The sequence below is a fragment of the Gallinula chloropus genome (genome assembly GCF_964237585.1).
Source record: "Gallinula chloropus genome assembly, chromosome: 24".
In the NCBI taxonomy this organism is placed as follows: domain Eukaryota; kingdom Metazoa; phylum Chordata; class Aves; order Gruiformes; family Rallidae; genus Gallinula; species Gallinula chloropus.
This window is the reverse complement of record NC_140109.1, coordinates 7,552,413-7,564,774: the sequence shown is the minus strand read 5'-3', so window position 1 is coordinate 7,564,774 and position 12,362 is coordinate 7,552,413.

The window sequence follows — 12,362 nt, the reverse complement described above, 5'->3', positions numbered from 1 at the left end:
GGCCAGGGAGAATATCCCTCCTTTATTGTAGGTCGCAAACAAAAGGTTCGAGGGCTGAGCAAGTTTCCTGGTCAGAAACCTCCCCAGGTAGTCCAGAAGCAACCCTGGTATCCTTGGGGCTAAGGTCATTCCTAGTCAAGGGAATGGTCCTAATAATGCTAGATGTCATTTTCAGGCTCTACAGGCATCCACATTCAAAAATGCAACACGTCCAGCAATAGCTCCCAAAGAAAAGGTGTGAGGGCTGAAAGACGTTTCTGGTCTGAAACCTCCCCAAGTAGTTGTCAGGATCCAAAACCAGACTAATTTGGCAGAGGTTACACACCATTGTGTTCCAATAGACCCCAGGTTGCTCTGGGTGGCTTGGGGCACCTGGGCTTAACTCCTGAGTAATGTCCAAGTAGGAGTTTTGTCATGACCAGGTCTTCACAATTTTCAGGAACAGAATTAAGACTCAAAACCAAGTCACTTTATTTGGCCAACAACAAGTGTGCAAGAGAAGAGGGGGGGGAACGAAATGCAGTATCTAACACCATGGAGTTGCAGTGTCCTGTCAGGCCATTGTCTTCAGGTCTGGTGGGGCAACGTTCCCTCCATGTCGGTCACCTCTGTTCTTTTATTGTGTTGTATTCACTCCTTCCAGGAATCAATCAGCATATTCCAAGAGCTACTTTGTTTAGCTGCACCCCCCACTCAGTGGTGGTATGTCTGCCCAATACCATCACTGGGAGGTTTTAGGTGGTCTTCAGGGGTCTCTGGCCCCTGTCTCTTCCAGACCCCGGGTCTGGGCACATGCACAGTGGTTGGGTTAAATTTAATCAGCTCTGCATTCAGGTCCACAGGAAGGCAGGATGCATCTGGTCTTGCAGTCTGACTGTTGCTCTACTGCTGACAGTGGCGATAGCTGGTGGTGTAATGTTCCAGCAGTGTTGAGACAAACACCTGACACAGTCTCTTCATTGTTTGACACAGTCCCCTAGACCACCCTATGGCTCCACATGGCTGTTTCGTTCACGTTACGCCACGGTGGCATGAATGACAGGAGGTAAAGAGAGGAAGAAGGAAAAGAGACAGCATGGTCACAATAGCTAACAACATCCAATTAACTATTGCATTTTTACTTCTTAAAATGTAAATCTCTTCCTGCTGGAACAGGCTGCACGGAGAGGTGGTGGATGCCTGATCCCTGGGGGTGTTCAAGGCCAGGCTGGATGTGGCCCTGGGCAGCCTTGTGTAGCTCCAGGCCTGGAGGTTGGTGGCCCTGCCTGTTGAAGGGGTTTTGAACTGTATGATCCTTGGGGTCCCTTCCAAGCCAGACCAGTCTGTGATTCTATAATTATCAATTCAGAACATCTATGCATTCTGGTACCTGTGTGGTTTTGGTGATACAAAGCAGAGTGTTTGTGGCCTTTGTGGTTCATGTGGTCTGCTGCCCTGGTCTATTCTGGTTGGGGTCGGCATACACAGTAGGAAAATCGATTTCCACACCCCCTTAGTCTAAGGCACATGTTTTGTCGGGGTCTCAAAACTTCTGTTCTAGATTTAAGCAAAGACAAGTAAAAACACCCTATTTAATATGATCCATACTGCTGATGGTGTCGTTGGGCATTTCTTTAACGCCCTCAGGTGAAGCAGGAGTTACAAATTGCCTATTGGCTACAACATGTTGAATCAATCATATAAAACATGGAATAATACGTGGTAAAAATAACAATGTGGTGAATCCACATGTCAAATAAAATAGGATTCACTTAACCCATGGCCCAGTGGGGAGCCAGGACAACATATCAATGTCCCAGCCTTCCCATGTTTGAACGGGGACATGGGCTAACTTCTGTATTATGGCTGTGGTTTGTTTAACAACCTTGCCATTGTCATCTATTTTCAAACCACAATTAGAATCATTTATTAACACCAATGCCTCCTCCTTTGGCTGGCAGGTAATTGAGAACCATGTGATGTGTTAATATTGCTCTTCACATTTGTGCCCCTGATTGGCCAATAGATGGAGGGCATGAGCTGTGTCATTAGTAATAATTCCTACGATGGCTTGTAGAGGAATAATGCGATTTAGATTATAGATTGGGTCTCGAGCAGCCCTAATCCATTCGTTAGGATTCTAGGTTGCAGGTCCAAAATGTTGTACGACACATTGGAGGGTCCACCTGTCTTTTCCCCAGGACTGGCTACTCCCACCTGCTATAGAAATATCAATGGACCCTCGATATCAACTGAGGTTGTCATAGACCTTAATTCCCAAACGGAATGGTAACTTCCTGGTTGGTTATGCCAACCAGGTTCTGCCACAAGCCAAAGGGTTGGATTCCATCAATATCTCAACTCCCATACGATTCCTATTAGACCAAAAGATATCAAATTGGTTTTGATGACCCATGCCCAACTTAGCCATTGAGGAATGAGTTTTACTCATCAGTGGTGTTGCTCAACATGCACAATAACATGTCACCTCTGACAGGAAGAGTGATTATAAGTTGCACAATAAATGAGTCGACACCCACAGAAGATACAAGGATTTCCACACCTGAAGGTCCAATCACACACACTGTGACCCACAAAACATCCATTGTTGTCATTCCAATTCAGACAATATTCCCCCTTTTCTGGAACTGGGGTTTTCCAAGGTTTTCCTTCCTCATTCCAATAGAATGAATCGTTTCCAATGGTTATGTCACTTAGATCACTCAGGAGCCATTTCGGGGATATTGTTTCAACGTCCATGGCCAGTCTTTAAATCCTGAAGGGCTCCCACATCCCCAACAATTTGTTAGGTTAAAAACGTTGGGCACCTGCTGGCCTAAAGTAATAAATCCATTTTGCCACCCCAGGCTGAAGAGGGGGGCACAAATGTTTCCCCAGATAGTAAAGGTGGTGAGAATGGTCGACCAAAACAATGTTTGTGATAGTCTGCTCAACGTCCTATAAATATTAACAAAGCAGTTATTAACTAAACTATACAGACAATTAACAGCTTCATCTGTTCCTTCAAGCAGGTGTCAGAGATTCCATCTGGAAAAGAAAAGAGAAAAAACCCAGACTCAGTTTGTATTAAGGAACTGGTCGTCGATTGTTATGAGAAGGATGGAATAATCCACCTTGTATTGACTTTGTGTTCCTTCCCATGGGCATCTTTTGCTTTCCAAGCGTATTTGTTGAAGGGCTCAGCCAGGACGAGGGGAACGGTCCCAATGGTCGGCATTTCTACCAAGACTGGCTGATCAGGAGAGAAAAATGGCTTTTCTGGGGTGCTGGGGGTTTGGGGATTAAATTTGGGGTTTGGGACAAAAGGCATTGAGTCGGAACATCCATTACTTCCCCAGCAATCACTGACTCGGGGAACTGCATCCCAGAGTCGTTCTGCCCAGTGTGGCTTGTGAGCTTTTAAAAACCCTTTCAAAAGCCCATTAGTTCTCCCCACTATCCCATTAGCTTGGGGGTAACACAGGGTGTGAAATCCCCTCCTGACTCCTCCTTCCTTAGCCCACTCCTGCCCCTTGGCAGCAGTGAAATGACTGCCCTGGGCTGACTGAACAGACTGGGGGTTGGCAGAAAGCGAAACCCATTTGTCAGGGCCCGCCCTGGATGTTCTCCTGCTGCTCCTGGAAATGCCTGGGCTTGGAGTAGGCCAGAAATGATTTCCACTCCCACTAATACTCTTGTTTCCCCTCCGCCTTCCCAAGGGCTCCAATAGAGTCGATTTGCCAGGCCTCCCAAAGGGTCTTTTTCTCTCTCAGCTGGAGGGGGGTCTCTTCCATGGGGTGCCGCTCTAGCCGCAGGCAGCATTGTTCACAGGCCCAGAGCCAGGTGGGGCAAGCTTCCCAGTGACAGGCCACCCCCTGGCATGTGCCTCCCTGTGGGAATCCTTGGATCCTGCCTGGCCACGTTTCACATGCAGCCATTCCAGGAGCCTGTCCCAATGTCCTCTGAGCTGGTCCTCTTTCTGCAGAGGGGCAATGCTGGCCAGTTCCTCTGAGCTGAGGGAGCTGGGCCTCGTTAGCTTGGAGAAGAGGAGACTGAGGGGTGGCCTTATTCAGGTTTAGAAATAAGCAAAGGGCAATGGGTGCAAGCTGGAGCAGAGTTCCATGTGAAGAAAAGGAGAAACTTTCTCACTGTGAGGGTGACAGAGCACTTGGACAGACTGCCCAGAGAGGTTGGGGAATCTCCTTCTCTGGAGACATTCACACCCACCTGGATGTGTTCCTGTGTGGTTTAGTCCAGGTGATCCTGCTCTGGCAGGGGGGTTGGACTAGATGATCTTTTGAGGTTGCTTCCAGCTCCTAACATTCTGTGATTCTTGGACCTTGGATTCCCCTGCACATCTCCTGGAGCACCTCTGGCCACTCCATGCCTAGGGACATCTTTTCTGGTGACTGGTGGGACGTCTGAACTTCACTTTGCTCACAGATTTCCACCTCCACTTGCTCTTTGGACATTCAGATGCCGCTCAGCTCTCTGATTTCTGCTTTGAATTTCAGTGAGTTGGAAAATGTCCCATCTCTCAGAAGTCCAATGAACTGTTATGTCAGGCAGTCAGTGTGTTGATAAGTGACCTTTCTATGTACCTGATTAATACTGTTCTGGGAGAGAATCTCCTCTGGAAGCTGACCCCCTTCACACGCTGCTTGGCCGTAGCAGGCAGCTGAGGAGAGAGATTTCATGGGTATTAAACTGTGTCATGTTGAACTGTTGTTTGTGGTCAGAGAAATCTGTCTGTGCCTGTGAGCACAAATGATGCCAGGAAAAGTGTTGGGCGTCCCAGGAGGCCAGGGAGGGAACTGCTGGTCTTGGGGAAGAGCAAGGTTCTCCAGACAGGTTTTGATCTGAAGAGACTGCTTTTCCTGCCTGTCCAGATCTCCTCAGGAGACCTCTGGACCAGCCCCCATTGCAGCATGCTGCTGAACTGTCTTCAGTGACCTGAGATGTGACAGAAACATTTTTTCCTGTGAAAAAATCCTCCATTGTGAAACTCCTTTGAAATTTTCATCACTCAAATAAAACCTCTCCAATTAGTTATACAAGGTCTATTTTTTTAAAGGAAATGACTTGAAGAGCCATGCTTGTAGGGATTTCTGTGTGATTACTGAGCCCCATGGTGTGTTTTCTTCTGAGTCCACAGACTTCAGATACCAAGAGGAGAGTGAAGAAACCTCTCCAGATATCAAAGTCAGGAGTAATGCCCATAGTACCTTGAAGAATTAACAAGCCCTAATATGAGCCATAACTGACAAAGCCTCCCCATGGGCTCCTTAGAGCAGACAATGGAGGCCATGAGGACAAACCCAGGCAAAGCACAGGCAGCTCTGATGCTGAGGACACCCTGGCTTGGTCTGATGAAACAGAAATGCCAAGTGCTGATCCCCAGCCCCTGGGCAGGGAGATCCTGGCCCCCACCACCCTCACCTGTGTCTCAGGGCTCTTCCTTGGGATGTGGGGTGTGATGCCAAGGGACAGACAGGGGTATGATACATGGTGTACTCCCCTGGGGTGGGTGCAAGGAGGCAATGATACTCCATGGCTGTCAGGACAATGTGTCTCCTCTGAGGCCTCTGTGGCAGGGATATCAGCCCTAGTCAAGGAGTCAAAGGCCTGGCTGCCACCCTTGGCCATCTGCACCACAGCCCATGCCACACTACCCCACGCCTGTGCTGTTTGCCTGCAGGCTGCAGGCACCCAACCCCTTTCCCCACCTTGATCTCACTCCATGATGTCCCTGCCTGTACTGCTGTCTCTCCCTCCTCTCCAGCTGTTCCCACAAACACAAAGCCACCAGCTCATCTACACTTCCTCTGAGTGACTTTTATCACCACAGCACTGCCCTCAGAGTAGCTTTCCTTTATCCTCACGTCCACTCTGACCTTCAAAGCTGTAGTTTCACCTTGACTTCCTTTCTTACGTTCTTTAATGCAGCACAAAAGGGCTTCCCTCAGCCTCCCCTTCCCCAGGCTACACAAGCCCAGGTCTCTCAGCCTCTTCACACAAGACCCCATGCCATATCTAGGCAGGCTTTTATCTGACAACATGACAGTTCCTCCCCTTCCTCCAGACCGGGGAGCCCCACACTGGGACTGACTGCTCCAGACTTGGCCTCACTGGTGCTGAGTCCAGATGGATCAGAACAGCCCTTGTCTGCGTGGCCACCCTCCTGACAGTGCAGCCCAGTGTGCTCATGGCCAGATTCCTGTTCAGCACCTTTGACTGCTATGGCTTCCCCTGGAATGACCAAATTCTTCTCCTTGCAGCCAGTTCTCCACCCATCATGTCTGAGCTGCCTTGATGTGGAACCTTGAGCTTCCTTGTCCTGGAACCTATTCTCGTGGTTTCACCTCATGGGGGTGACCACATGGAAATTAATTCCACTCCAGATAATTAAGATCAGAATAAGAAGATCTCTTCTGGATGGGAATCTTCTTGATGTTTTTATTCAAATGTAATCCCAGAGTTTCTCAAGGTTTGTTTGAAGTGACGCTCCATTGTGTTAATGGTTCCTGTGTGCTTGCAGATGGCTCTCCAACTTGTGGTGCCACTAACAAAGGGACAGCAACAGGTGTTATAGAAGGTGAGAAATAAGAAACAAAACCAAGAGATCCTTTCTAAATGACGTTGCAGTGGGCCACTGGAAGAAGCCTCATGTCCTCACAGTCTGCTCCCCCTCTTCTTGGAACAGAACCACTGTTGTAGCTGTCTGAGGGTCAAAACAGGAGGGCTCAACTCATGAGAATGCGTTTGGAGGACAGTGATGATGTTACCAGACTCAGACAATCACAGAGTACCTGGCTGAAAGGGAACTCAGAGACTATTTGGTCCAACCATTTTTGGCAAGGGCTCAGTCTCAAGAAAAGCCCCACACAGACCAACTGGCCCCACACCCCATCCCACTGACTCTTACAAATGTCTGGTGTTGGGGAATCCATCACTTCCCACGGAACATTGTGCAAACCCTGGTTGTCAGGGTAAAAGTTTCTTCCTATGTCCTGTGGGAATCTCTCCAGCAGGAACTTGCACCCATTATTCCTCAGCTATTTCATGTGATTCCTTCTAAAAACAGGAGTCTCTCCCATCTTTGTAGACAGCCTTTCAGTACTGGAACCTGTTGGTGAGGTCTCCCCTAAGCCTTTTTGTTCTGAAGGCTGAACAAACCCAGCTCCCTCAGCCTTTCCTCAGATGGCAGGCTGCCCAGGCCTTGAGTCATCTTTGTGGCCCTTCTCTGCACCTTCTCCAACCTGCACAGAACTTCTTTCTTTTTACAGCAGCGACCAAAACTGCACCCAGAATTCCAGGCATGGCCTGACAAGTGCTGAGTAGAGTGGGACAGCGACTTCTTTATGTCTGCTGGTGATCCCCATGCTGAGGCACCTTGGAGTTGTTTGCCGCAGCAGCACTCTGTTTATTCCTGGTGAGCTGCTTGTTCACAAGAACCTCCAGGTCCCTTTGCACAGAGCTCTTCTCCATCCAGGTGGATCCCAGTCAGTGCTGCACTCCTGGGTTATGCTTTCTTACCTCCTAGACCCCACACTTGACCTTGCCCACTCTTCCAGCCTGTCCATATCTTCCTGCTGGGTGGCAATTCCTTCTCAAGTGTCTACTTTCCCTGCTGAGTTCAGTATAACCCACAAAGTACATCAAGGTTAACATTTGGTCAAAGTTCAGGAATCTTCTTCCAGCTCCCCAGTGCACGACAGCAGGGCAGGACTGTGATTGCCTTATGACTCTTTTGTATCTTTGGAGTTGTTCTTGGCACTACTACTTGCAGGGAGAAGTTTAATGAGATTTAACAAGGGCAAGTGTAGGGTCTGTCATCAGGGGAAGAACAACCTCAGATACCAGTATATGTTGGGGACTGGCCTGTGGAGAGCAGCATAGGGGAGAGGGACCTGGGTGTCCTGGTGCACAGCAGGGTGACCATCAGCCAGCAATGTGCCCTCCTGGCTAAGAAGGCCAATGGCATCCTGGGGTGGTTTAGAATGGGTGTGGGTAGTAGGTCAAGAGATGTCCTTCTCCTGCTCTCCTCTGCCCTAGTGGGATGGCACCTGGAATGTTGGGTCCAGTTCTGGGCCCCTCAGTTCAAGAAGGACAGAGAACTCATGGGAAGAGCCCAGTACAGAACAATCAAGAGGGTTAAGGGAGTGGAACACCTTCCTTATGAGGAAAGGCTGAGGGAGCTGGGCCTCTTGAGCTTGGAGAACAGGAGACTGACGGGTGACCATATCCGTGTTTATAAATAGATGAAGAGCAGGAGTCATGAGGACGGAGCCAGGCTCTTCTAAGTGATGGTCAGAGATAGGTCTAGGCACAATGGGTACAAGCTGGAGCAGAGGAAGTTCCATGTGAATGTAAAGAGGAACTTTTACACTGTGAGGATTACAGAGCACTGGGACAGACTGCCCAGAGAGGGTGTGGAGTTTCCTTCTCTGGAGACATTCAAACCCACCTGTGTGATTTAGTCTAGATGATCCTTCTCTGGCAGGGAAGGTTGGACTGTGTGATCTTTCAAGGTCCTTTTTCTAACCCCCAGTGTTCTGTGATTCTGTGATTCTGTGGCACTACTTCTATCACCTGTTGCAAAGTCTCCTTTACCTTCAGAAGTGCCATTCCCATTTCCTTACTTTAGCAGGGGGTGGGGCTGGTGTTGGGCTTTTTACAGTGTAGGACAAAGGCATTTTCTCCTCATTCCCTTTCCTGCTATTCCAAACACACCTGCTTTATTTCTATCCATGCCAATCCCTTCCCTTCTGCAGATGAACAGGCTGAGGAACAACAGCTCATTCCCAGGAGCAAAACGAGTCAGCAGAAGAACAAGATAAAGCAAAATGGCCAGTATGAGACTAGACTTACCTAATTTCAGCACTTCCATTAAAGAGACCTTTCTCCTGCCAAGCACTCACTTGCACATCCCCTCAGCACCATACTACCTTCCTGCTACAGTGAGGGTTAAGAAAAGGCTGGAGAGGGAGGTGGAGGCACCCATGGTGTCTAGGGGGAGCATGTAGGGATGGGCTGGGGAGGAACGTGTGGGGCTTTGGATGGAAAAGGTGGGGATTTGGGAGAGTAATTGGGGCATGTGGGGGTGTTATAAAGGGTTCTGGGGGGTTAATATTCTACTAGAGGAGGCTAAGGGGGAGGGTGTAGGTAGTTAAGGCCTGGTGGTTGGAAGATGTCGTGCTGTACGGAAAGGTAGGACCCCCTCCAGGTAGCCAATAGCATTTAGCCTATGATGTAAGCGGGCGGAAATGATGTCATAAATCTAAGCTATATAATGCTGTTCCAGTCATCATTATATGCCATTTGCCATCCACCACATTGGTGTCTGTGTGCTGATGACCAAGTGGCCTGGGGGTGGTCGCCGTGCCCTTCCTGAACCAGGTCTCCATGCCTCGAAAGGCAACACTGTACTGAGTATTGCTGAGGCTGCACCTCAAGTGCTGGGTCCAGTTCTGGGCTCCTCAGCATCAGAAGGACATGGAGGTCCTGGAGCGTGTCCAGAGAAGGGCAACAAGGCTGGGGAAGGGGCTCGAGGGCAAATCCTATGAGGAGCAGCTGAGGGAGCTGGGGGTGTTCAGCCTGGAGAAGAGGAGGCTGAGGGGAGACCTTATCACTGCCCTGACAGGAGGGTGCAGGGAGGTGGGCGATGGACTCTTCAGCCAGGGGACAGGAGAGTCAACAAGGGGGAATGGGCTCAAGCTGCACAAGGGCAGGGTCAGATCAGATGTTAGGAAGAAATTTTTTCCTGAAAGAGTTGTCAGGGCCTGGCACAGGCTGCCCAGGGAGGGGGTTGAGTCACCTTCCCTGGATGTGTAGATGAGGTACTTAGGTTAGGGTTTAGCTTAGGATGGGCACAGTTGGACTTGATGATCTTAAAGGTCTTTTCCAACCTGGTGATTCTATGATTCTTTTTAATGTTTTCAAAAATGACCAGACAACTGGAATAGAGGTTGTCTTAAGTAAATTTGCATGTGACACCAAATTGGGAGGAGCTGTTGACTCTGTTGAGCTTGGAGAAGCCTTGCAGAGACCTGGACAGATCAGAGAGCTGGGCAGTCACCAACACCATGAAGTTTACCACGGGCAAGCACCAGATCCTGCACCTGGGAAGGGGCAGCCCTGGCTGCACATACAGACTGGGGGGTGAGACGCTGGAGGGATTTGGGGGTCTTGGAAGACAACAAGTTAAACATGAGCCAGCAGTGTGCCCAGGCAGCCAGGAGAGCCAACTGTAACGTGGGGTGGATCAAGCATGGCATTGCCAACCAGTCCATGGAGGGGATTGTCCCGCTCTACATTGTGCTGGTGCAGCCTCACCTCAAGTGCTGGGTGCAGTTTTGGGCACCACAGTACAAGTGGGACATAAAAATACTGAAGAGTGTCCAGAGGAGGACAATGAGGATGGTGAAGGGTCTGGAGGGGAAGTCTCATGGGGAGAGGCTGAAGTCCCTTGGTTTGTTCAGGCTGGAGAAAAGGAGGCTGAGGGGAGACCTCATTGCAGTCTGTGGAATCCTGAGGAGAGGGAGAGAAGGGGCAGGCACTGATTTCTCTGTGGTGGCCAGTGATAGAACCTGAGGGAACAGCATGAAGCTGTGGCAGGGGAGGTTTAGGCTAGATATGAGGAAGAGGTTCTTTACTGAGAGGCTGGTCAGGCCCTGGAACAGGCTGCCCAGGGAAGGGATCACAGAACTGAGCTTGACCAAGTTCAAAAAGCATCTGGATGATGCGTTCAGTCCCGTGATCTGACTTGGCTGGCCCTGTGTGGAGCCAGGAGTTGAACTTGATGATCCTTATGGGTCCCTTCCAACTCAGGAGATTCTATGATTCTATGACCATGACAGAAATCACCACTTGGCAGTGGATCTGCACACCGGCACTTGTGGTTGCTCTCTAGATTTCCCTTCCCCTTGGACCTTTCAGACACCTCTCAACCATCCAGCTGCTGCTCTGAGTTTCAGGGAGTTAAACCCTTGCCTTTCTGGCAGTTGTCTGACTCAGTCTGTCTTTAGCCAGCTCTTGAGTTGTGGTGATTTCACAGTCTCCTTCCTCACTAGAACATCTCTCACATGGTTAAGCTTTGTGACAGGTGAACCTCATTGGTGATAGATTGCACTTGGCATAGAGTGAGGAGTGTTTAATTTAATGGTGAATCTTGTCAGGTCTGTTGTGTTGGTGGGAAAATAACTCCCTCTGTGCTGCCTGTGTGCAGCCAGTTCTCTAAGGAAAGCAGGGGAGCTGGTACAGAGGGGCTGTAACACCCCACTGTGGAGTGCAGCAGAGAGACCTGATGTAAGAACAAGGGATGCAAGTCCCAGTTGGCTGGTGAGAGTCATGGTGGGCTTGTGGAGATGTGCAGCAAGGTTGTCCCCACTGCCTCAGGTGACCATTTTTCAGACCAATCCAGACCTCCTTAGGAGGCACCCTGGATCAATCTCAGTCAGTTTATCATCTCTCCTCTACAGTGAAAATAATAACCTACACCCTTAAAAAGAAATCAATTTTACTCTGAGCTCCCTTTGAAACAGCTTCAATGATCTGTACATCTCTTGAAGACTTGAAGATAATTACATGAAGAGACATAGCTCATTAGGGCTTGCTTTGTATTTTTAATGAGCCCTGGGGTGCATTTGGTGCTGAGTCCTTGAAGCTCTGGTACTGAGAGGAAATTACACAAAAAACTCCATGTCAAAAGCAGAAGCCACAGTACCCTGAAGTATTAATGAGTCCTCCTGAGAGCCATTGCTGGCTGAGCCTCCCCAGGGACTCGTTAGAACAGGTAATTGGAGGCCATGTTGGCTGGTAGGCAAAGGCAATGTACAAGCAGCTGAGATGCTGAGCAAGCCCTGGGTTGGTTTGATGAAGCATAAAGGCCAAGCCCTGACCCCCAGCCCCAGGAAAGACAGGTCCTGTCCCTCAGGCATTGCTCAGGCTCTTCCTGGGGTGGCTTGGGGTGTATAACACTGAGGGAAGAACAACAGGATGAGAGTTTCTCCTCATTGTTTGTCCAAAGCCAACTAGAAATTCATCTGTTCTTCATTTAAAAAAAGAGAAAGAGCAGGGACACCCTCCATCCCCTATCAAATTCAAGAGGAAACATTGTGGAAAGATAAGGACAAGGCTGAGGTGCTTAATGAAATCTTTGCCACTGTCTTTAGTCATAGGAGCAGCTGTACAGAGAGAATCCAATTCCCTGAGCTAGGAGACAGGGACAGGGAGCAGAATGACCCCACCCCAATCCAGGAGGAGATGGTCCTGCTGCACCACAGAGATGTGCAGAGATCTGTGGGGCTGAAAGGTTGCTGAGATATCTGGCAAGGGGGGTGCACCAAGCCACTTTCCATCAGTCCTGGCTGACTGGATCAGTC